At 39.6% G+C, this 27,967-nt stretch overlaps 1 protein-coding gene across 6 annotated transcripts in view; it reads right to left on the bottom strand.

Annotated features, from left to right (window-relative positions):
* The window catches only part of FOXP2 (forkhead box P2), a gene marked incomplete at its 3' end in the record, with an annotated part of 555,064 nt that extends 529,885 nt beyond the window's left edge, over window positions 1–25,179 (bottom strand). For 2 of the 6 annotated variants that reach the window (XM_084616823.1, XM_084616824.1), the window contains exon 1: window positions 24,892–25,177. Of the gene's footprint in view, window positions 1–24,891 lie in introns of all 6 variants that reach the window. The other 4 variants (XM_084616819.1, XM_084616818.1, XM_084616825.1 and 1 more) reach the window with 4 other exon arrangements.
* Window positions 25,180–27,967: the final 2,788 nt, after the last annotated feature.

Here is a 27,967-nt window from a genome sequence, read left to right as displayed (position 1 = left end):
ATCTATTCAGGGGACACCATCACAGGGCCTAATCACATCAGCCACACTATCAGAGGCTCGTTCACCTGCACATCTACTAATGTGATATATGCCATCATGTGCCAGCAATGCCCCTCTGCCATGTATGCTGGTCAAACTGGACAGTCTCTACTTAAAAGAATAAATGGACACAAATCAGATGTCAAGAATTATAACATGCATAAACCAGTCGGAGAACACTTCAATCTCTCTGGTCATGTGATTACAGACATGAAAGTTGCGATATTACAACAGAAAAACTTCAAATCCAGACTCCAAGGAGAGACTGTTGAATTGGAATTCATTTGCAAATTGGATACAATTAACTTAGGCTTGAATAGAGACTGGGAGTGGCTCAGTCATTATGCAAGGTAACCTATTTCCCCTGGTTTTTTCCTACCTGCTCCCCTTCCTCTGATGTTCTTGTTAAACCCTGGATTTGTGCTGGAAATGGCCCACCTTAATTACCATACACATTGTAAAGAGAGTGATCACTTTAGATAAGCTATTACCAACAGGAGAGTGGGTTTGTGTGTGTGGGAAAAAAAAAAGGGGGGGGGAGAAAACCTGGATTTGTGCTGGAAATAGCCCACCTTGATTATCATACACATTGTAAGAAGAGTGATCACTTTAGATAAACTATTACCAGCAGGAGAGTGGGGTAGGGGGAGAGAAAACCTTTTGTAGTGGTAAACACCCATTTTTTCATGGTTTGTATGTATATAAACATCTTCTGTATTTTCCACAGTATGGATCCGATGACGTGAGCTGTAGCTCACGAAAGCTTATGCTCAAATAAATTGGTTAATTTCTCTAAGGTGCCACAAGTACTCCTATCCTTTTAAAGAATGTTGAAGGATCTTTAAACAACCAAGTGAACACTAGCAAATTGAAGCTTGCTTCATAATATTGCACTAAAGCATAGGTACTCTAGGAACCCCACGGCTATTTTTTCAGTTGCAAAAATGCTGTAAATTGAAATCTCTAACACTGAATGTATGCATAAGTTCAGAGAAACACACACTCAAGCTTTCAGAATACGTTATTTAGGTCAGTTGTATACAAGGGATCTGAACAACTTACCCGATAAAGCTCACTTACGAAATAAAATTAGTCTTATCTAGTCATCTTACTTTACAGCTAGTCACTTTCAAAATAGACAACTAAAGAGCTTGAAATCAGTTCTGAGACAGTAAATGCTTAGGGTGAAATGCATCCCAGTGCAGAGGGTCCACACGTTAGTCCTTAAAATGTCTTAGCTGGTGAGCAGGGCAAACAGTGCTTAAACAGTGACTAGAGACCCTTGTGTGACCCTCTCCACTGCTGTGAATTTTACCTTAGGGTGTTAGTATTCCTGCACAAAGGGAAGCATGAAACAAACAAACAAACCTGATGCACACCTACTTAGTTAATTCCATTGTCTTACCCTGCTGGCCCAGAGAGAAGCACTCTGTGCACAGAGTTTCACTCTGGTTGCTGCTGCACCTGACAGTGTAGCTAAACAAGCAGAGTGTACAGGAGCAGCACCACCAACACAATCATCCTTTCAGAATGGACCTGGTAGGGGAATTTTTAAAGAGTACAATGGCACAAAAAGGTAAGATAACCACAAACCCATGCCCATATTTAATCCTCCCACAGGTCACTCAAGATTCAGTCAATTGAGTTAGAAAGTGAGCAAAGCACCATAGTAAATTATATCCATTTGGTAATCACTGAGTAAACTACGCAAATATAAAAGAGTAGTCTGGACTCCTGTATATAACTGATTTTTCTGAGTCAATGATAGAACAATGGGGGTGTTGAAGGGACAAGAGGAGATAGCAAAAAGAAAAGGAGTACTTGTGGCACCTTAGAGACTAACCAATTTATTTGAGCATGAGCTTTCGTGAGCTACAGCTCACTTCATCGGATAGCTTCATTTCAATTCAGCAGAACCTGTTACTTGTATTGTGTCCTGCTTTTACAGACTGAAAAAGGATCTCCTAGCTGAAGACACTTTCTGTTAGACGAAATGAATAATCTTTGTTTTAAAAGAGTTAAAAAGGCAATATTGTAGTCTCCTTAATTAAATGTTTTCATTTAAAAAAATACCAAGAAATCCCACACATTTCTAGAGCTGCCAAAGGTAGGTATTAGTTCATAAATTGGTACTAGCTTGACAACAAACAGATGTTTAACAAAAGCAATTCTTTGTTTGCCTAGGAAAAGGCTACAGCCCTCAAATTGGTGGTGGATTAATGACTTACTGTACTAGCAGTTATTAGTTAATTTGAATTTCAAGATGTTCTATGAACTAAAAAAATAAATCTTTAAGGAGTGAAGAAATATCACTAAAGCTAACAGCTTCAACCTTAAAACTTGCCACTTGCCTGGAAGACATGCAAAACAGCCAACATTCTATCTGTACCTGTATCAAATTCCATTTCAAGGGGAATCATTAGTCATGTAGTAAACGTTTTCTTCAAGACCCTTGTGACAGAGACAGCACCTCCATTACAGTGAAGTTTTTTATCCAGAATTCTTGCTATATCCACTAAAAATTTAGTTTATGTCATGACAGTCTGCAGTAGCTATATATAAGCAACCAGAGAGCCCAGAAACAATATTTAATTGTGGAACAAATAATGATACTTTAACCGATAACATTCATAGATCAATTCATAGATTTAATAGTAAATATACCATTAAAAATTTCAACTTTCAGATGGTTATTTACCAAAAAAAATTAAATAGAATTAATTTATAGTTAATACTTTGAGTCTAATTTTTAAGTGTATTGAAGCAAATGGACTCTTTTGTACTGATGTGGATAATTAAAGTACAAGAGCTTCACAGACTCAGAAATGTAATGCAGCCCTTTTATCAAAAGCAGTCACTCTATCTCAGCCTGACAGTTAACAGCATATGATCTAGTAAACAAATACTTTCACACAGTACAAAAGTGCCATTAAAGGCCAAAACTGTCAACACAAATTCCATTCTTGCAAGAAAAAAAAAATATAAACTGTTGATCACCTCTGGTTGCCTTAACTAGCATGGAGGTTGTCATGGAAACATTTCTGCGAAGTTCACAATGATGAAACACAAACACTTCCAGTTTAATTGCTATTAGGTTTAGCATACCACAGTTTATTTATACTCAAAGCGCATTATGATAAAATGCAGTCGAAAATAAAGCTAGTAATGATCTGGAATACCAAAGCAAGGTTGTTTTTTCTAAAAGAAAAATAAAATTACGTTACCCCAAATATAGCAGAAGTTTGTGATGTAGAAGGACAGTAAACAAGACCAGAGTGAACCACCTCTTTCTCAGAATGATCAACAAAACTTTTTACTAGAGCACAAGTTGTCTAGAACTGTCTTAAACTAAAAAGCTTTAAGAAATTCTAACAATTTTGTTAGTTTTTTATTAGCAAAGATTCAATTGACTCAGCTGGCAGAATTCAGGAATGGGGCGTCACATGGAGGTCTGGAAGGGTTTGCAGCAGCAAAAGCCACTCACCACCCTACCACCAACAGGCTGGAACCAGCCAGCATAGCAAGGGAAATGACCAGGGCCAGGGTTCAGAGCAGGCCGCATCTGCTATGCATGTATGGGGTGGGGGAGGGGGAGTTGTCACATTTTCTTTGTAGGAAGGGCCAAAATTCTTGTTTATCATTTGTGGGTCTAGGTATATATATAAAGGACTACATACTGCCCTCAATCTATAGTGGATCTCCCACTCATGTCCATGATAGGTTTTCAACAAAGATCAAAGAAGGGAAATGGCCTTTATGAAGTAACTAAATTTTCAGTTCTTTTTACTGTCATTTGTTCAATACCTTATTATTACATTCAGCATCATTCAAAGAGAAAATATGCTCCTCTTTAGAGTAACTGTTTCTGCTTTTTCTTGCTCTTCCATCCCCTTCCTCCTTTCTCAATTTTTCTACCTTTTTGCGCATGTCCTACTGCTTCCTGGGAACTTCCTACTCTCCAGTAACTCATGCCACCACATGAGCTTCACTCTCTCTGTTTTGATCCACTAAAGTTATCAGTAATTAAATAGTTAATGTGGGCATTAAAGGGGTCACTATTAAGCTTTAGAATTAGTACCCCAAAAATATTTATAAGGACAAAGGAGCTCACGGATGTCAGCCATTGTTTCATGTTTCCTGTAGATTCAAGAAGGCAACACTGCATCAATTTGTACTCTATTCAAATTCTTAAGGTTATTTTAGAACCATGAGGGCTAGAAATAATACTTGATTAAAATGAAAGCTTAGATTCTACAGAATTTGAAAATGCCACAAGCACATCAAGTAGGCCGGATACAGTCTGCAAGCCACAGCTTAGACACCTCTGTGGAACAGGATAACTTCTTTTACAATATTTTTAATACATGGCTGTATTTCAGTTAGTTCTGTAGAATTAAACCTCTAAGATGATATTTCCTGTTCATGGTAAAGGTTTTGATCAATATATATATTAAGGTGTTTTTTCTTAATATAGTTGAAGTACTGAGGGTTACTTAAGTCTTGACTGTATAGAGACATGGGGTGAGACAAACATATTCAAGTATGGCGAGCCTGAAGCACACTTCAATATGAAACAGAGATGGACTCGAGACCAAACATGAAGGTTCTGTATTCCATTATCAATGCCCCACGACACTCATATCCCCCAAAATGTTGGTGTTTCTTTTCCAAATGAATTAAAGTCTAAAAAGTAAAAATTGATGAGATTCTGGCCAGCTGTTTTCCCTTTTGGCACTAATGCTATTATAGGTTAGGAAGAACATCAACAGATATTATTGCTTTCTGGCTTGGCTGTTAAACAACAAAGTCTCCTCCATGGTTTCATACATTTATTATAAAATCTTAGTTGTCACATCACTCTTTGATAATTAAAAGCTGCACCGTTTTCTTTTATTCTTTACCTCATTATAGTACAACACCACCAGCCTCTCAGCTGCAGTTGAAAAAACAAAAACAGAAGAGAAAGGAAATAAATCTCTGACAAAATTATCAATAAATTTACAAAAACTAATTCCAGTGCTGTTAATCCCATTTACTGACAAAAGCAGATACAAACAAGCTGCTACACTATCAAGTTTACAGCTGATGGATTCCAGCCGACTCCAAAATTATGTCTATATAAGATGTTCACAATAGCATATAAAAAGTCTAAAATTTATTAAGCTTTCGTGCTGATCCCTCAGTCTGGAAAATGTTTGTAAAAAGAAAAAATGCAGTGTTAAGTAAACATTTCAGACCTCAACCTTCTTTATATGCCTTTGAACCTTTGCTTTCATGTGCAATACCTGACAGCCCACTGAGAATAACTGCAGAAAGCCCCAAAGATGGGTAAAACAGAATTTCTGACTCAGGAAATAAAGATCAGCTGAATATGATTCCCATATGGCAAATCAGATCAATGGAAAGCAAGACCAAAATTTACAATATCTATACTGTACAGTACAACATGGAGGTTGTCTTTTACTGCTAGTAGCAAAACTCCCAGTGGCAAAGATGAAAGCAGACACAACGATTATACTTCCACTAACGGTGAACTATAAAAATAAATACACACACACACACACAGATATATGTACATTGTAGACTGGATAAGGAAAGAGATCTCCGTTAGCCTTTATTTAGTGCCATTAAAACACCAATCACCAACTAAAAAAATCAATTAATTGCATTACAAAACATGAGGTATGTACTGGTCAGATGTTTTGAAAGCAGAAAAAATTCAGAGGTTTGGACTACATGATATGAGAAGGAACATCCTCTGGTGCAAAACTCAAACAGCTGCAAGGCTACTTTTGTGATATCCTATGCGTTTGAATGTGAGAAAAATGTATAACAATGTTATTACTTTTGTTTCAAGAGTCCTGCAAAACCTCAGGTCAGGCTTATGAAGATGTTCTTAAAATGCAAAGATAAATCCAATGAAGAGGGTTTTAACATCTTGAGAGATGAAATATTGAAAAAAATAATTGCACAATCCTGAACCTCTGAACCAGCATATCAAGACTCTGACTTCTATTAACGGGGTTTCACTGTATAAAATCCAAAAGCAATGCAGCTATCTAGCACTAACAGTAAATGTCTGGCAAAGGTAGTTAAAAAGCAAACAATAAACAAGTTTGCAGATTTAGGTGTCTTCTTCTAATATTGAAAATACAGAAATAAACTTGAGGGGGAATTCTTTAAAGAGCACCATTGGGAGTTTAGAGAAAACAATAATATGCAGCTAATAAATATCCAGACAACACACATTAAAAGATTCTGAGACAGATCCTCAACTCATTAAGAATGCTTGGTTCCATTTGGTGCAGCATAAGCAATCAGTAACATAGTGGAATCCTCTGGTGGCATAGAGTCAGTCCAGCCAGTTCTTTGCCACCCACCTTCAAAGCCTCATGGATAGAGGGCCAGATCAAGAAAAGGGGACAGCAATCCCCAGCTGCCAGAATCACTCTTTGAGGATGCTCTAAAAGACTTCCTGCAACTGGTCAGGGGGCCCAAGAACTAGGGAGTCTCAGAAAGATGCCTTACGGCAACCTTTTGTTTCCTCTGAGCCCTCTACAGGTAGGACTCATGGTAACTGAAGTAACCTGGCCTTCCAGGTGGAAGGATACAGTGTTCTAAAACATTTTCAGAATACTTGTCTTACACTATGAGTATTTCCCAGAATATAGGTTTTATTGACACTCATTTGGGAGGACCAGCATACGTCACTTGGGATTTTACCACAAGTGAGCAATGCAGCCATCTCACACACACAAGCTGATACTAATACTATACTATATTATGCCACTTCATTAGGTATTCCATATTTATATGCATATTGTCCATTGTATCCTGGCAGAAACAGATTGAAATGGACTTTAATTATAATGTCATAATGAGTTGCAAATGCTACCACTGACAGAGCAGCCATGGAACCGCAAGGGACAATCATGCTAATAGAACACTCTGGAGGATCTCCCAAAGCGGGGAGGGGGGAGATTGTTAAAATGGGGAGAGCCATGGGAAAATATAGAACTCAAGTTCCCACAACTCAATTTAAACCCATGAGAAGGGCAATTTACAACAAGGCATAACAAGACCCAATGGCTGAAAGCTGAAACCAGACAAATTCAAATTAGAAATGAAGCACACATTTTTAACAGTAAGGGTGATTAGCCATTAGAACAACCAACCAAAGGAAGTGGTGGATTCTCCATCTCAGTGTCTTTAGATCAAGATTTGGTGCCTTTCTGGCAGACATGCTTTAGCCAAACACAAATTATGCTTTAGTCAAACAAGTCACTGGGCTTCACACAATGCACAGTCAACTAGTAGAACTCATTGCCAGGGGATGTTGTGAAGGCCAAAACTATAACTGGGTTCAAAAAAGAACAAGGTAAATTCATGGACACTAGGTCCATCAATGGCTATTAGGTAGGATGATCAGGGATGCAACAACACAGCCAGCGGGATCCCCTCTACCTATCTCCGATAGACTATTCCTCTGTAACGGAAAGCATTCTCCAAGCTACTCCCCCATACCCATACTATTAAAAATCGGTGTAGTTCTGGCATCTTTTCTCTGTTAAGCCCACCTCCTGATGAATTACAATCTTGCGTGCTAAGGGAAGTATGGGGTAGAAACTTGCAACTCAAGGCATTTTCCCCTAGCTAACAGGTACTTGAGTGGCGAATTGTGTGTTGTCTCTCCTTCAAAAAAATCACAGGAAGGCAAGAGTTTAATCACATTTTCACAAGAATTCCTGCAACAGAGGCAAAAATTGTGCTGCTTCTGTCGTAAATAGGAAGGGAAGGGTAACCACCTTTCTGTATACAGTGCTATAAAATCCCTCCTGGCCAGAGGCAACATCCTGTTACCTGTAAAGGGTTAAGAAGCTCAGCTAACCTGGCTGGCACCTGACCCAAAGGACCAATAAGGGGACAAGATATTTTCAAATTTGGGTGAGGCTTTTGTTTTGTGCTCTTTGTTTACGTGGTTGTTCTCTCTTGGGACTGAAAGAGGCCAGACAGAAATCCATCTTCTCCAACCCATCCTGATCCAAGTCTCCAATATTGCAACTGGTATAGGTAAGCCAGGCAAGGCGAATTAGTTTATATTTTGTTTTATGACAATTTTCCCTGTGTTAAGAGGGAGGTTTATTCCTGTTTTCTGTAACTTTAAGGTTTTGCCCAGAGGGGGATCCTCTGTGTTTTGAATCTGAATACCCTGTAAAGTATTTTCCATCCTGATTTTACAAAGATGATTTTTACCTTTCTATTTTTTTTAATAAAATCCTTCTTTTAAGTACCTGACTGATTTTTCCATTGTTCCAAGATCCAGGGGTTTGGGTCTTTGATGATTTTGTAACAAATTGGTTAAGATATTATTCTCAAGCCTCCCCAGGAAAGGGGATGTGTAGGGCTTGGGGGGATATTTTGGGGGAAGACGTCTCCAAGTGGCCTCTTTCCCTGTTCTTTGTTTAAAACGCTTGGTGGTGGCAGCATACTGTTCAAGGACAAGGCAAAGTTTATATCTTGGGGAAGTTTTTAACATAAGATGGTAAGAATAAGCTTAAGGGGTCTTTCATGAGGGTCCCCACATCTGTACCCTAGAGTTCAGAGTGAGGAAGGAACCCTGACAGCTTGTAATAAATTTGCACAACTTGGCATACTATGTTCCTAGAGGTTTGTTACTGTTTTGTTTTTTATTTAAGAAAATACTTTAACCATTATCAAGAGTCAACTTTAACTTCCTACACAAACATACACTGTCTGTCTACATAAGAATTTAAATAAAAAATACAATAGTCTGTATGAGATTACACTGAACTGCAAACAAAAATGGAAAAAGCAATTAATCCACCTTAAGAGAGTAAAAGCTTTAGATCAATAATAATGCTTAATACACATGATAATTTTGCAAGTTGTCACAAAAATGTTTTTTTGATTCCCAGAACACAGAACTTTTGAGAAAGACTTCATTTTGCTTAAACCGAAGTCCAAAGATAGAAACATGGTTTTTGTAATTACTCTACATACATATTTATGGCAGATTTTTTAGAATAGATTTTTTAACCTCTGCAAATTTAGAGTAGAACTGCAATATCTATATGAAGCTTCTCAGACTTGTGGAAGGAACAATGCCTCTGATAATGAGGTAAGGAGGACTACAATAATCAAATTAGGTAGGTCAAAGGTGGGTCTCTTTAGAATCAGCTGATTTGCATTATAAACAGACCTAACATCAGATTAAAAAACTCACCCTTCCAAAGCCTAGTAAAATTTTGTTCAGTAGGTAAGTATAAAATACTTAGAGGAGATTCTCCATCAGGAAAGACAAAATACAGAATTTTACTTATGTACAGAATATATTTTTATGAGGCAGGTGGAAGAAGTTTGGTCACACCCAAATTATTTATTGTTTTACCTAGGACCTCATAATAAAATTTAGACATTTGGAGGAGGGAAATTTAACTCATAGAATTTTTAAAAAACATTCAAGGATTTCACATGATAGATTAGGGACACTGACCCTACCAGTTAGTTTTGTTTCTCCAAGTCCCTCCATGACAAACTAAACTTCTACAGCAATACTCAAGGCCAGAAAGTGCATGGGCACCTCGAAAAATTAGTCAGTCTAGTAACCGAACCTACTTTCCCAAAGTGGCATCTACATTAAAAGATATGAAGGACTCCCAAGGGGTGGCTCCCTTTTGCTAGTCTAAAAGAGAAGCAGAAGAGGGAGAGATGGACCTTACAAAATAAGATTTGATAAAAGGCAGAGCCTCTGTACCTATGGCAGCACAAGGTTCCTCAATATATTTTACAACTCAACAAAAGAGAAGATTTAGGGGCCATTCAGCCTTTGTTGTGGCCGCAAAAATTATAAGCTGGACATCTGATTTTCTATCTTCTGCAATTTGTTTTGCTTATTTAACTGAAGAACTCTTCACCCTGAACGTATGAAATCACTTCTTGGTCTGGGCAGAAAAAGAAGATATGCCCAGACCCAAACAGAAAAGGTAAAAGAATGCATCAGAAGGGAAATGAAGAAGAGGCTTAATCAGTGTCTGGTGCTGATATTACATCAAGTAGTGATGAAACTTGCATTAAAGAATTTAATTATCCTCCATGAGGGAGCAGACTGATGAGAGGACTGCTAGAAAAATGGCTTAAAGGGTGAAGAACCACAATGAGAAACCTGAGAACTTCCTCAAAGATCAAAAGGGAGTAATTTAGATTTCAGCTGTCCTTAAACAAACAAACAAACTCACTCCCTCATCACATCACAGAGAAGCATTCCATGTTAACCCTTATGACCCATATGTAGCAGCTGCTCGGTTCTTCAAGCAGCTGGTGCCCAGGTCTTTATTCAACATGTTGTGAAAGAATGTTAGGAACGTCCCCTATAAAATTATTTAATTGTATATCCCTGTATCAAGACCTGAAGGAAGCCTACACTCTAATATACAGAGAACATAATAATCTTACATGTATGCAGCCACGTGTGTTCAAGAACTGACAGCATACTGGATCCTTAAGATGGTCCTGCTTGAGGGAAAGACTAAGAATTTGATCTAGGAGAAAAGCAGAAGCTGAAGAAACAAGAGTCCCTGGCCAACCCAACGAGGACAGTCAATCAACTTTGACTGTAAGACTGCTCTGCCAGTAAGACAGTGTCTAGTTCCAGGACCAAGAGTCCCAGAACCTGAAGGAGAATACATCTACCTTTCTGCTTGAGTCAAAGCCCCTCAAATCCAACTACAGAGTTACAATTTGTGGCCAAACTCAGAGGAACACAGACTTATGCAGTTCCCATTCTAATGGCTCAATATCACTCCAACTCAGTCAGTCTGTTGGGGTTCTAAATTTCAATTCCAAGTAGCTGGCCAAAAGAAACATGAAATTTCTTTCCATCCATAAGATAACTCTCTGCAATGATGATTCTCCACTGGGTTTTCACCATGCCCCTGCTATTTATGTCCCCTAATTGTTAATAATATTATAGGGGTGGAGTTGTCCCAGTTGAAGTGATGAACTACATGCCAAATACTGTGGCCTTTAGTACATTAATTATCCAGTCATAAACAGCCCTTTCCAAACTTGAGGTCCCACCCCAAAAGACATTTATCTATTACTATCCAGTCAGGAACTAAGAGAATAGTTTAAGGATGACTCTTGTCTAATTTTCTCATCCTGTAACTGCAAGAATAGCAGGGAAAAACACAGGTTGGATTATGGTAACCAACTGATGGAAAAAAGTTGAAGAGGACATTTATGGAGCCATATTTACCTTGTAATAGCCATAAATTCCATTATCAACTCTGGTACCTGTACATACATCCAGGATGTAAGAGAAGCTGATTTGTTCAAGGTTATTTGTGCGTCAATTTCATAAGCCAAGAGAAGTACCATGGTAGACCAAGTATCATAGCTCCAAGATAAACTAATCCCTGAAAGAGTGACAGATTTCTTGGTTTAGTTTATCCTGCAACCATTAAATTCTACAGATGACTATGATTTGCTTAACAGGCTCTCTCTTTTCATTTCCTGCCTCAAAAAAAATCATCCAAGTATGAGTAGATTATGGGTATCCTCTCTGGACAGCTATGGCCATAACCACCATCACCACCAAATCCTTCAGGGGTGTTATCCAGCCAAATGAGATAGCACTTTTCTTGTTCACCTCTATTGTATTTGAAATCCAACTCAGTAGCTACAACAATTACAGAGTTATCCTTTGACATGGTGTAAGACATCTGACAGGTCTTGGAAATAACAACAACAATGCTTTGGACAAGAAAGGACAGAGAAGTGAACCAGGAAAATCAGTCTGTCTGTCACAGCTAGCTAGAATAGGTTCACCATCCCTTTCTGCTTTGGAAAGGTCTCTCAGACTAAAAGTGTAGACCACTTGCTTAACCCATACCCTTAGACTATCCTTTTTGAAAAGTCTAATTTCAGATCTATCCAACTCCCATCAGAAGTTAATTCAAATCAACAATGGTCACTTGAGGGCAAAGAGTTATCTTGAGAGGAAAGCATTTGGTCTACCCGAGGGAGATGGGAAAATTAGCCTCAATGGACAAGGATCCAGTTCACGTCCAAACCAGTTTCCCTCTGAGGGCCTAACTTACTTCAGTAGCTACTGTACTTATAGTAGGACTAAAGTCACAGGCTAATGAGCGCAAAGTGCTTTCACCTAGTGAGTGGTAAATGCTGAATGGATGAGATCAAAGGAGTTGGGTCTGTTTTCACTGAACTCAAGAAAGCTATTTTTTTTAAATCAGTTTTCCCATGGCTCACCCCACTATGGTGTCTGTGCACCTCCTAATAATTTAATGAATTTATCCTCACAACACTGAGACTAGGGGACTCAGCCAAAGATACACAAAGAGGTTGCATCTAACCCAGGAACTCTACCCAGATTTTCCAGTCTAGCACCTTTACCACAATACCATCCTTCTTCACAGTGAGGGGAGGGGATATAGTTTACCCAAGGAGCCAAAATGCCTGTCTTGTGGCTGTTTAAAATAAAACTGGGACACATACTGAAACTGGAAGTTACATTCTCTCAGGACCACCCTTACCCACCGCAGAACAGGAACATATCTTGTTGGTTTCCCCACAGTCAGCCAGTCATGCCCCTAGAAGATGAGCAAAGGTTCTTAGAGTTAAAAAAAATTTTAAACTCTCTAGGCTAGTAAGAAAGTTTCTTCCACACACTCCCATATGGGCTGGTATTATGAAGTGTTATGGGGGGAAGTTCTTTGATTATACAGATATTCCTTTTCACTCTGACAAACACTACACATCATTCTAGATATCTGATAAACATATTATGAAAATTCATTATTAATGTAGATCTCTCAACAAATCACACATTTTAGCAGTGCAATGGAAGAAAGACAACCCTTCGCTCCACAGATGTGAACTAGGAATAAAAGTGTGCAATTTAGAATTTTCCATCTTTAAATCCGTTATATTCCTGTATCTAAAGATCTTCAAAAGTCACTATTGGTTCACACTCATTTGTCAAGAACAGAACTAAGAAAAGACTTCTGGCAGTTTTTCAAAATTCTGCTTAAAATTTTAATTTTAGGTTACTGTGTTTGAAGCCTACTGAATACAAAATAATTGTGATTTTATCAGCTAGTCATATCTGATGCCTTGGTTTATATGAAGAGTAGTAAAACTTTTCTGAGACAATGATTTCCATTAGGTCATGGACTATTAATAAAATAATAATTGGAGAATAAAACAAATCTTTTCAATATGTTGCATTGCCTTAACAAACAAACACACAAAGCAGAGTGAGAACAAATTACATTCAGACACTACTAGAAATAAAACTTGGGGAGTTTAACATCACTCTACTTACTACTAATATATAAAACGCCCTGCACAAAGGTTGCCCCTAATTCCTAAACACATTAAAAACACTTAATATAATGCACATTTTACTGCAACACAAGAAAAGGTTCTCTCCCACAAATATCCTTATAAAGAAAGTATAATATCAGTCAAATGGATTTTTAAGAAAAGATCCAAGAAGCTATTTTAATCTGCAAATTATATTTCCAGTCTTCATCGGGGAGTTAACACAAGCCCCGGTGAGTGAAATCTAGTATATATCAAAACCCCTGAAGTACCTAAAATGGCACAAATAACAGAATCTTGTAGGGTTAAAGCTACTGCAGGGATTGAAAAGTTGACCAGATACCTACTAACCAGTCACAGACAAATATGGAACATTCTGGTCACAAGTAAGGTCTATAGACAACACCTCCAGTTCATCAGCTGCCGTGTAGCTTTCCAGAGTAGCAGCAGAGTGAAACCTTAGTTTCACTGCTACCTACAGAGTTCTGAACAATAAAGGTGAAACTGGCCAGAGGCTCATTAGTTTCATTCTGCTGCTGCAAATAAATAGCAACTACAAAGTGCTTTGTCTGAAAAATAAATCCTGAGGAAACCACCTTGCTGAATAACACGGGATTTTATTTTTTTTATCTGTCGCTGAAACATTCAACAGCTGTGTCAATTTCAACTGCAACAAAAATATTGTGCAACTGCAGAATACTTAGTTCTAATTATGGTAATATTGCAGTGATTTTATGAAAGATCTTATATTTGAATGGTTTATCCCAATTTTTTTCACACTCAAATTGGTTTAAATCCAAAGTAATTCCACTGAAGTAATTTTTGCTGATAATTCAATCTGCAACAAAAAAATTCTGCATAAAATGGTGCCCTATATAATGGTATTTTTCCCCTTCTGGTAATAATTTCCTCAGTTACAAAGAAGCCAGGAAGAGTCAATGGATATTGGAATATATTCATACAAACCACACTATAGTCATACAAACCACACTAAACAGTGCCATTAAAAGAATCTTAGGTTTTGATTTCAGTTATTTTGACTTATGGGCAAACTTATGGGCACCAATTTTAGAAGCCTGATAGAAATGCTTAGTTACTGGATGCCTACTATGATAGACAAATGATGTTAAAGTAACATTCTAATATATATCTAGTTATAGGAGGCTTATTTTTAAATATGACTTACTTTGCTTTTCCAACATATCTTTATTTAAAATGAGTACGTATAAGAACATTTTTAAAAAAAAAAGTATCTGTACTGTATACCCTGAAATCTACACCCCAGCAACTGATGTATCAGAATGCCCTAGTTGTTAATAATTCATTGATTGTGTAAATGGAAATGAACCCCTAAGTGTATTGAAATATTATGAAAAAGAAATTTCGACTCCTCTTCAGGAGCTACATCTTGGAAAACCATTCCAACAATCACTTGCTAGGACTCCCACAACACTTAGTCTAAGGTCCTATATTTTATGAAATAGTGAGAACAGTTCTCACTAGTTGTTTTAGGCTTTTTATGGGGTTTTTTTGCAGGTTTTTTTTTTTTGCAGGGGTGGGGAGAGGTTAAGTAGGCATCAAGAGCATGCTTGGCACAGGAATATGTAGAGGGAGACAAGCAACTTTCTTTTGGATAAACATGGGACATTCTGAAAGGTCAGCGTGATAGGAACTGACAAAAGGTCCTCAGCAAACAAAAGATACTTTCTGAGTATCAGCAGCACTCGCTTAGGACTTGATCCAAAACCCACTGAAGTAAATGAGAGTTTTTCCACCAACTTCAAATAGCTTTGGCTCAAGGTCTTAAAGTCCTTTTAATATAAGTATGTGGTAGAGCAAATTGAGGAAAGGAACAACTTAGATTTAGAAAGTAACCTTCCTTCTCACCCTAGACATTTTTTTTTTAAAGAAAAAAAAAATCACAAAAACCACCATTAAGTTTTGCAGGGTTGGAAGTTTCTGCTCAAGAGAATCCCATTGCTGAAACATAAGAAGCTTTTTAGGTTGGAACCAAATGTTGCACAGCACTTTTTTTACTACACTATGCTCATCTATAGGGAATGTTCGGCCCCACAGATTGAAGTACACCAAATCTACATAAAAAAGTTGGAAGCCTCATCTACACCTGTCTTAGATCATGCAAGTGTGTGGGTCAGCATCCCCCAGCATGTTTCTCTGTGCACGCCCATACAAAATACCAGCAGAGTCCCAAATCCATGGTGGGGGCTTTAGACAGCAACCACAGATTCTCCTCTCTGGACAATTTCTTCCCACTAATTTTGCTATTTCCCAGCCCCTCCATATGTTTACTTTGAGGGCATGATCTGGATCCTGGTTATAAGAAATACTAAACACACATTTTTAAATAAACCACCTAGCAATTTTACAAGATATATATTTGTACTTGTTTAGATTTATTTTATGTCCTTTCCTGGGCAGCATTAACGTAGGATTTTCAGGAGCAAGTCAGCTACCATTTTATATGCTAAACAAACCTTTAACTGTTTTACAAGACATTAGTCACCTAAAGCAGAGTTGAACAACAAATATTTCTCAGCTAATTTTTCTCTCAATAAAACTTCATTCCTTTTGCTAAGCAGAAGAGTTTCCAAGGATTTATGACACTTTCTGTAAATCTTCTTCTGAGTTCGGTATATCTTTCAAACTACCATTTTAGCAGTTACCGTGTACTGAGCACATCATCACAATATTAAAAGTAATTTAAATTCATTCAGCACTGATAACAAATGAGTTTGACTGAATTTTCTAGGTGAAAGCATATCATGATCTTTAGCTAAGTAGCAGCCTTATATTTCTAAACTGTTAGCACCCATATACTCCATTAATTGTTTTTCAGTTGACAGTTATCTTTACAATAAGCCTTCCAGTAGTCAATATCTTCTGTTACATTTACTGTGTTATGCACATTATCATCAGTATTTCTTTTCCTAATAGTATTCTCTCATTAAGTTTAAATATGTTGTTTTTACACAAAGATTATGAGAAATTATTGATACAACAGAAGAACAAACACTCCATCAGCTATGCATATCTCCGCAGTCTCTGCATACATGACTGATTTAGGTCTTTTGAACTTCCATTTTTAGGTCATGCGAATATTGTAAGTACTGTAATGAAACCACAGCCCTGTCTGTGCTTTCTCACACAGCAGTGCCTTGAATCATAAATATTTCAATTACTTTTTTTCTTAACTCTAAAAAGATACTGGCTTGCATTTTCCGTAAACTCTTCACTTTAATTTTACCTCTTTTTATCTTCAAAAGAACTCTGTATCTCTTGTGTCACTTCAGGAAAGTGGTATTTAGATGTGCACTGAGAAAAATAAATAAATCAATCTTCACTTCAGCTACTACTAAGTACCTTTCAAAAGGCACATAAAGTCATTAATAAAATTTAAGCATTTAAGATGTTAACTCAGAGGACTCTAGGAACTAATTCATCGCTGTTATAAGTAAACAACTCCAGTGAACTGGGTTCTACCTGTTCACATCAACAGAGATTTTGGCCCCCCGTTCATAAAATAAATATTTTATGCACATTGTACTTATACAAATCATTATTTCCTCACTTAGAAGTAGACATGGTCAAAATCTGTCTCCTATGTAGTCACACACACAAGTTCTTAGATTTAAAAAATAAAATCACACCACCTTTATTTCTCTTCTGTACACCTGAAGTCCCTCTATTTTTTTCAACAACATTTACCCACCTCCTTGTTTTGCTATCTTGTGCCTTTGCCGGATTCTAAACAATCCCATGGTTTTTTTGGCTCATTTCCACACACACTCCCCACCTCTTCCTTATTTTTGCCTTGTCACTTTCTCTTCCAAAGCTGTAGCAGCTTCCCAGAAATAACCATTTCCAATTTCCTCTGAATTATTTTTACATGTTAAAACTGTAATTTCCAATTTAGTTATAAAACAATGAAATGTCATCTACAGGTTTTATTACAAATGTATTAAACATAACTTTTTTTTTTTATGGTTTGAATCAAATTCCAGAAGAATGCAGTGAGACTTCTAAACTTTAATAATGATAGAAAGAAAAAGAAATAATTGAGATTAAACTTTGTTTATAGCTAGAATCAGGATTGACTGAATGACACAGATTAATGGGATACAGAGCATTTCACCTTTGGGACTTTGTTGTAGTCACCCTGATGTTGGATGGATTCAAAATCATCATCTGACAGCTCCTTAGCAATGTACTGTTTCTGAAATTTTTTGATAGCCTTTGGCCAGTTTTTAATGTAGTGTCTCTCAGCATCTGTATGCATAACTTGTTAGCAGCCTGTTAGTATGGAAACTGAACTGTCCCCTCACTCTTCCAGTTGGTCCCAATGCAGAAGCACAGCAGTATGGAAAGCCTGCATAGTCACTCTCCTTCCTTCTATGGATCAAGACCCCTGCTATCATTTTGGTAAAATTCATATATACTATTACTAAGTTCATTTTTAAAAATAAGAATGATTAAATACATATCTAGTAAGTGCATTTTTAAATATATTACACATTTTGTTTCAGATCACAATAAAGGATTCACTCGGACTTGAAATGTTGTTTAAAAAATTGGCAATTTTGGGCCCAATCCAGCAGAAAAATATCCAAAACTTTCTAGGCCTTAAGTCGCAGTATGCTAGTCTTTCCAGAATGAACTCCAGCCCACTGAGTGCCCAGAAGAGATGGACAAGCTCTGCATACTATATTTTTGGAGCTGCCAGGGTTAAAAAAGAGGAATGGGAAAAGAGAGGTGCTCATGGAAGCAAGTTCTTCCTTTCTCGCTCCCTGTCCTGGGACTGTGAAATGCTGGCAGATACGGAGAGTTACTCCTGAAATGACTGAATTCACTCAGCTATGCAGCATCAAAAAGGCTAGCATATGGATTTGCTTTAAAAGTATAATCATATATTAGATAACTCTCCCAACCCCACCTGCAGTATCAGCACTGACAGTCATGAAGAGCCGAGTATTTTCAGGCTATGCAACCACAAGGCTTCTTCAAATACTAAAGGGGTGCGCAAAGCATCATAGCTGAAGAACAGACTAATTTTCCTCTAATAATAGGAACAGCCTCCAAAAAACGCTGAGTAGTGGTGCATCAGAAATCATATAGGGCCCATGAAATTTAAATTACAGAATTGTCCACAAAGCACACAGAAATAAGAATAGCAACCAAATATATATTAAATAAATAATACAAATAAATAAAAAGATCAGTCACGGTAAAAATGCTATAACGTCAGGTAAAATTTCAGTTAAAAATGTACTGTCTTCCTTTTAAAACAAAAACAAAAACAAAAAAAACCTCCATAGATGTCATATACCTTTAACTGAAAGACTAGAACAAGTCTCATTCATATCATTCCACTCTCTCTATTAATAGGATGCATATTATATAAAATCTGTGAAATTACCTTTTTTAAAAAACATCTTGAAATCATAGATTTCCAATGTGTGCTTTCATCACAACAAAGTACAAGCCAAAATAAAAAGAATTATCTCAGATTTACCATATAACATTTTAAAATATTGTAATTAAGGGCCCAATTATTGTAACCAAAGTCATGATGCTGCAAAGATTTAGCCATGCACTTAATTTTATGCAATTTGAATCGACCCACTGGTGTTAAATAGGACTACTAACAATGCATTAATTTAAGCAGGATCAGGGCCCAAACCTCCTCTTATTTAAATATTATGGACCTGATCTGCTGGAGTAACTCCACTGCAGTCAATGGGCAGATTCATCCCATGGACACAAAGGGAGAGGTGGAGGGGAAAGGGTAGTGTCAATCTTCCTGTACTCAAGGAGGCAGCTGTACCATAGAAGAGTAAAATTCATCTCTCCCCACCCCAAGGAAGGGGTCTTTAAAAATCTGGTCAGAGTTGTAATTCAGGCCACTTTGGGGGCTGAACCAGCTGGTCTCGGAGTTCCCAGCAGTGAGGATTATGGGCAGTTTAAAAGGCTGTGGCCCTGGTCCAGGTGGAGTTATTGCTAATGACTCACCTAACTGGTTTTAGCCAAAATAAACTGAACCCAACTAAGTTGAACCCAACCCAAAGTAAGAGTAAAATCAGATCCAAAATCTTGAAAATGTGAAGAATTAAGTGTAATTTTCTGTAAAATAAGTTAAGTGTAAATCACACTTTATAATCAAAACAGTATCCCTCTGGAATTATAAAATGTATTTAACTATAAATGTAACTGAAAATTAACAAAGCATACATGTAACTCTAATGCTTTAGGTTACAATAGGTGGCTTTATGTACAGAATCTGTTCCATTCAAGAGGGGTCCATTGATATTATTGTTGATGCAACCATTATCCTGCAATAAAAGGAAATACTATTTAACAACTCAAAAAAATCTGTTTCTCTCTTTTGTGCGTGCACACTCAAACACTTAAAAGCACCCACTCAGACACTGTCACATAGTAAGTCACTGTGCTCTAGAAACTCTGATGTCAGCACATCTTCATTGCTCCTGATGCACCAGGAAATTAAAGTGTGTGATTATTAGCAATGGTTAGCTATGCTAGTACAACTGCAGCTAAGCATTGTGCCATTAAATGGACTGAAAGGCCATACTCAAGGCACATGTAGAGTATGGTACACAGAATCCAAAGGAAATAGCTCTGGCTTCTACAATAAGCTTTACCAACATATATATGTCTGTGTGCATGCACGTATATATACACAGCACTCGGACTCTGTGTGTGTGAGAGAAGAGAAGCACTCTCAGGCTTTATCCTAGTTAAAGAAAAGGCACTATCATCGCAAACACCAGCAACCAAAAAAAAGAAAAAGAAAAAGGAAAGAGAAAAACCAATCAGTCTGCATGTATTCGTATACCCATCCCTGGAACCACTTTGCTATTTATTAAAAAGGACTTACAACATAGGTTGATACAATTTGTTCAATATTTTTGTTTAAAATGCCTTAGAACAGGAATTCAAAGCATTTTGCTAAATGGATTCAAACACTGTCTAGTTTCACCACAACATCTGTACATAATTTGGTACCTACTGCTTAAATGTTATTTTGGAACATCAACCAAACTACACCTTGGTGTACCTAGAGATGCCCTACCTGTAGACTACAAAGAGTCAGAGACTACTTTCACCTTCTTCAGAGGTAAGAGCACACAAAGGTTATCACTGCCTATTTTACATCTGGTCTCTCTCCCTTCTAACTAAAAGAGTCCTGCACTTAAAAATGCAGACCTAACAAAAATGAATAAAGGAGAGAAGCAAAAACTAATACACATCTACATCAATAAACATCTGTGTCTGATAGAAAGTAAAATCACATAAAAAGTTTATTCCAAAGTGAAATGTTACTAACCAATTGAGAATATTAAAAAGGTGGCTATTATTCCTAGCTTTCTGAGGTAGATCTAGAAGTTTTTAAAGTGTACATTTAAATTTAAAAAAAAAACAAACCTTACAAATTCTAATAAGAAAATAAGCACTTCCTACCTGCTAGGCTCAAATATGAGGAAAACCCCAAAAATGAACAGTCTTAATATATATTTCTGGAATCTATAGACTATGCTGGATTAATAAATTTAGCATAAATAACTTTTTTCTATAAACTGGGTCTTTCTAGTGTCAATACTTTAAATAGTATAGGAAAATATCAAGTCAAAATGGGACAGAGGAAATTTGGGTCAAAAATTAAGGGTGTCCCTTCTATAAAGGGATAGTTGTGAGCTATGTTGCGGTCATTAAGAAAAAAAATAGGTAATTGACATTATTTCTAGCACCACTGTCCCAAAGTTTAAAAAGAGTAATCAGTTTGAGTGTACCAAGAATTAGCATTCGATTTTTGTAATGAGGTTGATAGTATTTGAGTTTAACTGTGATTTACAATTTTCTCCACTAACAATCATCCCATGAGTACTTCTTAGTAACCTGTGTCCTAAATCACTTTCAGTTCATTCACGTAAATGACCTCTCCATGATTTAACTCACAGAGGAACAACATGAAGACTCACATCACTCTTTCTATTTCGCACCACTACTAAAATTAAACTGCTCCAACACATGTCTAGTAAAAACTCTGAAGGAAAGGGACAAAATAATACTTTGCATTTAACAAGCATTAATAAATAATCTTCACGCCTGTGAAATAAGCAGGTAGGTGGCATTACGCTAATTTTGCAGATGAGCAACAGACAAAGAGGCTACGTTAACATTCCCAAACCCACATAGCAAATCACTGGCAGCACTGGGGATCAGAACACAAGACCAGATTCTGCTAGACCAGAATGCCACGTGCCCATGCAATGCTGAACCAGATATATAGCCTCAAAATGTGAACAGCAGCTTTTAGTTCACTTAAAATCAGTCCTGAAAACAAGCTGAAAGTGGACATAAAGTAAATGTTGTGATTACAGTTTTGTCACTTAAGAACATACCGCTTTTCTAACTGATAAATCCATCATATAACTTATTTCAATGCATTTTAACTGTAGAAATTCATTTAAACTGTATAAACTGTATAAACAAAAGAATTTTATGTTCTAAAATTTCAATATTTGAAGGCTATGAAACCTGGACATGAGTACAGTTGTGCACATTAGCTCTAGGACAAACATAATATTATCCATTTATTAATTGAAATACGTAGCTCTTATGCAGCACTTTTGATCTTATAGGCACACTATAAACATTAACTTGGTTGGTGTTTAAAGGCTCTCTGGTAATTTTATACAACTTTTCAAATAGTAGTAAGGCACAAACAAGATTTTCTTCCTTAAATGATGCACAAACCTTACCAAAACAAATTAAGATTTCTGGGACAAAATTAAGAACCACTGGTGTTAAACCAAAAAAACCTCAAGTGTGTTTAAATTTGTCATTGGCCTGCAACAGTTCAAGCTTATTACCCAGCATTAAAGCCTAATGTAATGGGAGGCCTCGTTTCAAGCAACTACTGGCTGGTTGAATATTACCAAAAATTGATTACAGTAGCAGATTATGCATCACTTTAGATGTTAATAAATTGACTGGCATTCAAATAAATTGTTTTTCAAAATATGTATAATAATCTGAAACCCTCTTCCCTTCCCTCAAGTGTTTACTGGTTTGAGTAGTTAGCTAAATAATTTAAATGCATATGATTTATACCTGATTCATATGGATTTAGTGCAGCATCAAAGAATCAGGTTTAATAAGTAACCCTTATTTTCTTCATAGCAACATTACTACGAACAGTATCTTTTCTCTGACAGATTTAATTTACTAAGTACAGAAAAAACAAGAACAGCAGCTAAAGCTCTTAAAGTTTATTTTTAACTTTATTTTTCACAAGCTAACATGATACTCTCATGCAGTATGCAACTTCCCAGCTTCAAAATTTTAATCAAGTTACCAAGGGCCTGATCCAAAGCCCACTAAAGTCAATCAAAAGACTCCCATTTATTACTTCAGTAAACTTTAAATCAGGCCCTAAAGCAGCAAGGGGCTGCGATAAAACCCATTTGGAAAGTGAGTGTCACTGCTTAAATATTTTTTAAAGGCTCTTAAAAATGGAAATGCTCCCCAACTCTACGTTACTGCATGTTCTGGCTTCTGTGGCTCAACTTGCACTCTCTTCTTCTAGACAGAGTTGATGCTAACTTTAAAATAGTCCGTTTAGGTATGTTTTTAGAAAGAACACTTCACTGGCACTCTGTCTTGTGCAGGTACTGCCATCTGTTATACATATTATATATATATATATTTTCCCCAATATACAGACTATAACTCTCTCAACCCCTGATCCAATTGTCTCTGTCCTCTCCTCCCCATAGAAGTTCAGTGCAGAAAGCTCACCAATGTAATCAAGGGCTACCCTGGTAAACTAGCTCGGAATCTCCAAAAGTTTGTCTCTTGAGTCAGTTACTAGAACCCTGACACAAATTTAACAGATGAGCAGAGGAACAGAACAAAATTGTCTTTATCATTGTAGTTTAAATCTGTGGCAAATTGACTGCTGCAGGTTTTAAACTAACTTAGATCCTGAGCTGTATTTTGCATTCAGTTTTTCAGAAAGATCTCATCTCATGTTTACTTTCATCCATATGCTCAAAAGAATTTTTAGCTGTGGGAAAGCCCAGAAAACTTGTGCAAAAAGGAGTTAGTTTTCTTTTTTCTTCCCCTTCCTGTCCTTACACTCATAACTTTAAAAAAATAAAGCCCAACATGCCTTACAACCATTTACCTACTAGATCTCAAAGTCCTCAGAATTAAACTTTCACAAGTTTCTAGGTCTCTGAGTACTCCTGAATTTCAAGAGTGAATTTCAGGAGAATGCTCCCACAACAAACTATGAACTGTGCCTCAGGAATTTCATAGCTCTAACGTATTATTTATTAATCTATTGTTTTAGGCAAACATGTTTTGTTGTTGTTCAAGGTTAACACTAATCCGCCAAGCACATTCAAAAGGCATTGCGAAGGTAGAGGAGGAGGAGGAGACCCAAGAGCGGCAGCGGTAACTGTTTGTGCAGGGAAGATCAATGAGATGCAATAACTCGCCCTGGCCAGAGAGAGTGGATGGCGAACACCTTCCTCAAACACTGCACGTGCAGCTAGTGGGAAGAGGGCTCAGTTCATAGTGCTGGATCTGGCTGAATGCAGGATCAATGTCATAGCTGGTCCCTCCTCCCCCCTTTGCACGCTGCACCTATGGACAGAGAGAGAGCCTGAAAGGTGTTTCTCTCTCACACACATAGAGATCTCAAAAAGGAGAAACGTGACATGTTTCTTTACCAGGATATACATGCTTCCATAATTTTCCAAAGCCAAAAGGAAAGGGGAGACCAACAAGCCCCCTCCCCACTTTGAAATATCGCCCCCAAAACCTTCCCAGGATGAAGGGAGGATATTTCATTATAACACATTTTCTTTATTGTCCATCCAAACTGAAAGTTGTGGTGGGACATGTGAAAAGAAAACACCAGCCTGCAATAGGCGCTTCTAAAATAAAGCCGAAGTTTGGTAGCTTGCAGCGCTATTTCCGAAGTACGAAATTAACTGATGACCACCAATTTGATCATTCAAAGTTTGCGTGTTTCAAACGATAGATGCTATAACCGGGAGGGCTAAGGGGTGTGAAGTAAACACTTGGGTGTCTGCATCGCACTTTTGAAACGTGTTCGCTCTATTAAGGCAAAATTTAAGACACATTTCAAACTCGAATGCATGGAAACATAAGCACATACCAAGTAGCCCCCTCCCCCATCTCACAACTCTCCCCTCAACCCTCCCCCCCCATTACAATATTTTAAAGGGACAAGTGGTACCAGACGCCAAGAAGAAATCTGACACATGTCACATTTGTACCCACCATGCTTAGAGCTGCGGGAGCTAAACTTTCTTGCAGCAGCAAGTAAAGGGGGGGGGGGAGAGAGAGAGAGAGAGAAGGGGAGAATGAAAGTAACAAGTCAAAGAAGAGACTTGGAGAGGGAGGGGGAATGAAACTTACCAAGAGGAGACACTGGGTAGAGCGTCCCGATGAGCTGCCACCGAGAGAGGAGCTGAACTAGCTCCCCCCACCCCCCACATATACAAAATCTTTGCAGGAGGACCGGCGGCTGCTGCCGGGACGCGCGAGCAGAGACACAGGAGGTGAGGGGAGGATTAGACTGCAACAACAAGCAGCAGCATCAATAAATGGGCTGGATATTCCTCCGCAGGCGGCGCTGGGGCTCTGAGCCCCAGGGCAGGGGCAGCGGCAGAGGCAGGCTGGGGAGCAGCAGCCCCAGCGCAGTGTCTCGCGCTTTCTCGGAGGCTCGCGCTGTCTCTCGCGCGCTCCCTCCCCCCCCCCCCCCCCCGTGTATGTGTGTGGGTCTGGCTCTGTGCGAAGCCTGTGTGTGTTTTGCTGGGAATGCAAAAAAAAAAAAAAAAAAAAGTGCCCCCACCGACTCCTCTTTGTGGGAAGGGGAGTGAGGAGGGAGCGCGCTCACATGATCGCAGTGGCCTGTACAGGAGTGGTACTGATGCGGGGGGGAGGGGGGGGGTTGCAACAACAAAAAAGTGCAGAGGGACCAGCTTGGCAGTGCCCCCGCTGCTACTCTCCTTCCTTCCCCGGCGCCTCCCTCCAGGGCAGGGAGACTCCCTCGCGGAGCAGGATTGTTAGGATTCGCTGTAAAGCGTCCTGCTTGACGTCAAGTCCACCTGCTATGTCAACAAACCAGGGGAGAAGTTGTTTGCTCTCGTCTCCCCCATCCCCCCCACCCCACCCCTCCGCCAGTTAGACACAACGAGTTTAACAGACCGGGAGGAAACAAAGCCTGGTGTTGTGCGGGCAGTGCCGAGGGCTGGAGCTTTCTCGGCAGTCCTTGAAGAGCCGCCCGCCTGCAAAGGCAGAGCCGCTGGCCAAGGGAGCGGGGGACTCCGGCGGCTGTGAAGGGCAAAGCGCCTTGAAGGGCTCCCGAGAAAGCGGGGCGGCTGGGTAGGGGGGACTGGGCAGGACTTTGGTGGGAGTTACAGCAGGGGGACGAGTCTCCCCACACCTCGCGCAGAGTTTTGGGACTTTGGGTGCAGAGAACACTTGGCTTTGTCATCACCGTGTAAACTCCCCGCCGCCCTAGCAGGGGGGAACCTAGGCTGGCTGCGAAGAAACGCGCGGGCTCAACTCCGGCCTCTTTGGCACACAAGCCCCTGCCGCTCCGGGAGGTGCGGCGGGAGAAGGTGACCGCTGAGCAGAGCGCGACCCGCGCGGGTGTGCGCCCTCTCCCCCCAAGCGGTGTCGCTTCACGCGCCGCACGGGGGGTTGCCGAGGCAGGTTGAGCTGCAGCCCGCGCGCGCTGCAGGCTGGCTTCCTGGGCGCCCCTTGGTCTTGCTCGTTCCCCAGTGCGCAGACGGGGTGGAGGCGGCCGCAGGAGTAGCCGGGCGAAGCGAGCGGCGGCGCCCGGGCCAGAGGCGCTAGCTCTCTGCGCTACGCTCTCCCAGCAAGGAGCAGCCCCGCTTCTCCCCTCCGCTCCAACGCTCACGGCGCCCTTTGCACTAGCAGCAGGGCCGCAGTCGCTTTAATTTCCTCTCGCTCAGCAGCAACCTCCTCGCTCTCTAGCACCATTGCTGCCCCCCAGCCTGTGGGCTGATGTCCTAGGGCCACACTTTGTGGGGGAGGGCACGGCCCCAAACGGTTTCATGGCTCGGTGCTGGGAAGCCCCCACCCCAGTAGCATGCAAGGGAAACCAGCTGCTAACTCTAACCTTTCGGCTGGCAACAATGATAAGTGAAGAGGCTGCGTTGACTTCTGTATGTGAGCGCCGCAAAGCACGTGCCTGGCCCTTTCCCTGAGCCGAGACACACAAGAGCCGTTGCTATTTACACACCCGACCCTCGCCTTTTAAACTCATCACCAGGCTCAGCAAAACTTCAGGCTTCTCCCGCTCTCTGTAAACACGCATCATGGCTCCTGCTGAAATCCTTTTAATTAACAAGCACTAGAGCCACAGAAAGCAGAAACAGGAGAAATGTATCCTCTCCTGGGCTTCTCATGCTTAGCCTTTTCCTCTTTTCTGTATCATTTGATCGCACACATTAAATGTTATGGCAAGGTTCCTGGGTAAACACTGGAGCAAGGTAAATCCGAAATAGAAGAGTGCAATGTGTGTGGGTTTTAGTGAGAACTCAACTAATGAAAGCGCACCAACCTCGACCCTACACTTTTCATGTAATTTTGAATTTAAAAGGCTCTTCTGTATTCATTGAAGACCTGAATCAAAAGTGATTGTCACTCAGAATTAACATAAACTGGATTAAAATAAAAACCTTCTCTCGTTGGTATACTGAGCAAATTGAAAGATTAGCTGGTTGCCTCGCCGTGCGTTGGGCTCATGAATTAATGTTGCAGAGTGCTCAGAAACTGACAGGGTTGTGCGTGTTTTTTTAAAGGGAGATTTCTCACCCATACTTCTGCTTGCCTTTCTCTTTCTCGCTTGCTTTTAGGTGAAACGGGGAGGAATGTAGCTAGCGCGGGGGTGGAGTTAGGATAAACTTTTACATCTCGCTGAGCTTCCCGGAAAGACTGCGGGGGGTGAGGTGGAGGCGGGGGGCTCGCGAAAGAATCGCTCACACTTCGGCAAAGGTTGCAGTTCTCCGAGGTGTAATCGCTCCTGTCTGTGAAAGCTGCGAGTGCCAATAAAATGCAAAGAGTAAAACCTGCGTGCGCGGGTAAGATGGGAGGGTGCGTGGGGCGGAGGGGACGACAGAAGGGCAGCTCTTTTGCTGCAGTTGGTAATTTGCAGTGGATGGCTGAAAAAGTGGGATCAGATCCCTGCCGGCCCCCCACCCGGCCGCCGCCGCGTGTGTAGGAGAAAGGGAGAGGTATAGACTACAGGTTTGGATGGGAGCTCAGCTTTCTACTCCTCAGATTCCTAACTCTCAGCCAATGGGGTTGGATCGGGTTCGAGAGGTGAAAGTTCAGCCCAAGGGCACACGCGCTCGCTGCTGTTGCCTGCCACTGCCAAAGGAAGAGGGTGGTTGCTGATGGGTGGCCATAAAATATATTTATTTGCTCCATACAACTGTTATCTCCCACCCCCCCAGCCCCT

Source organism: Lepidochelys olivacea (genome assembly GCF_965140295.1).
Source record: "Lepidochelys olivacea isolate rLepOli2 genome assembly, chromosome: 1".
NCBI lineage: Eukaryota > Metazoa > Chordata > Testudines > Cheloniidae > Lepidochelys > Lepidochelys olivacea.
Note: the sequence above shows the minus strand (reverse complement) of the source record. Positions and strands in the feature narration are given on the sequence as shown.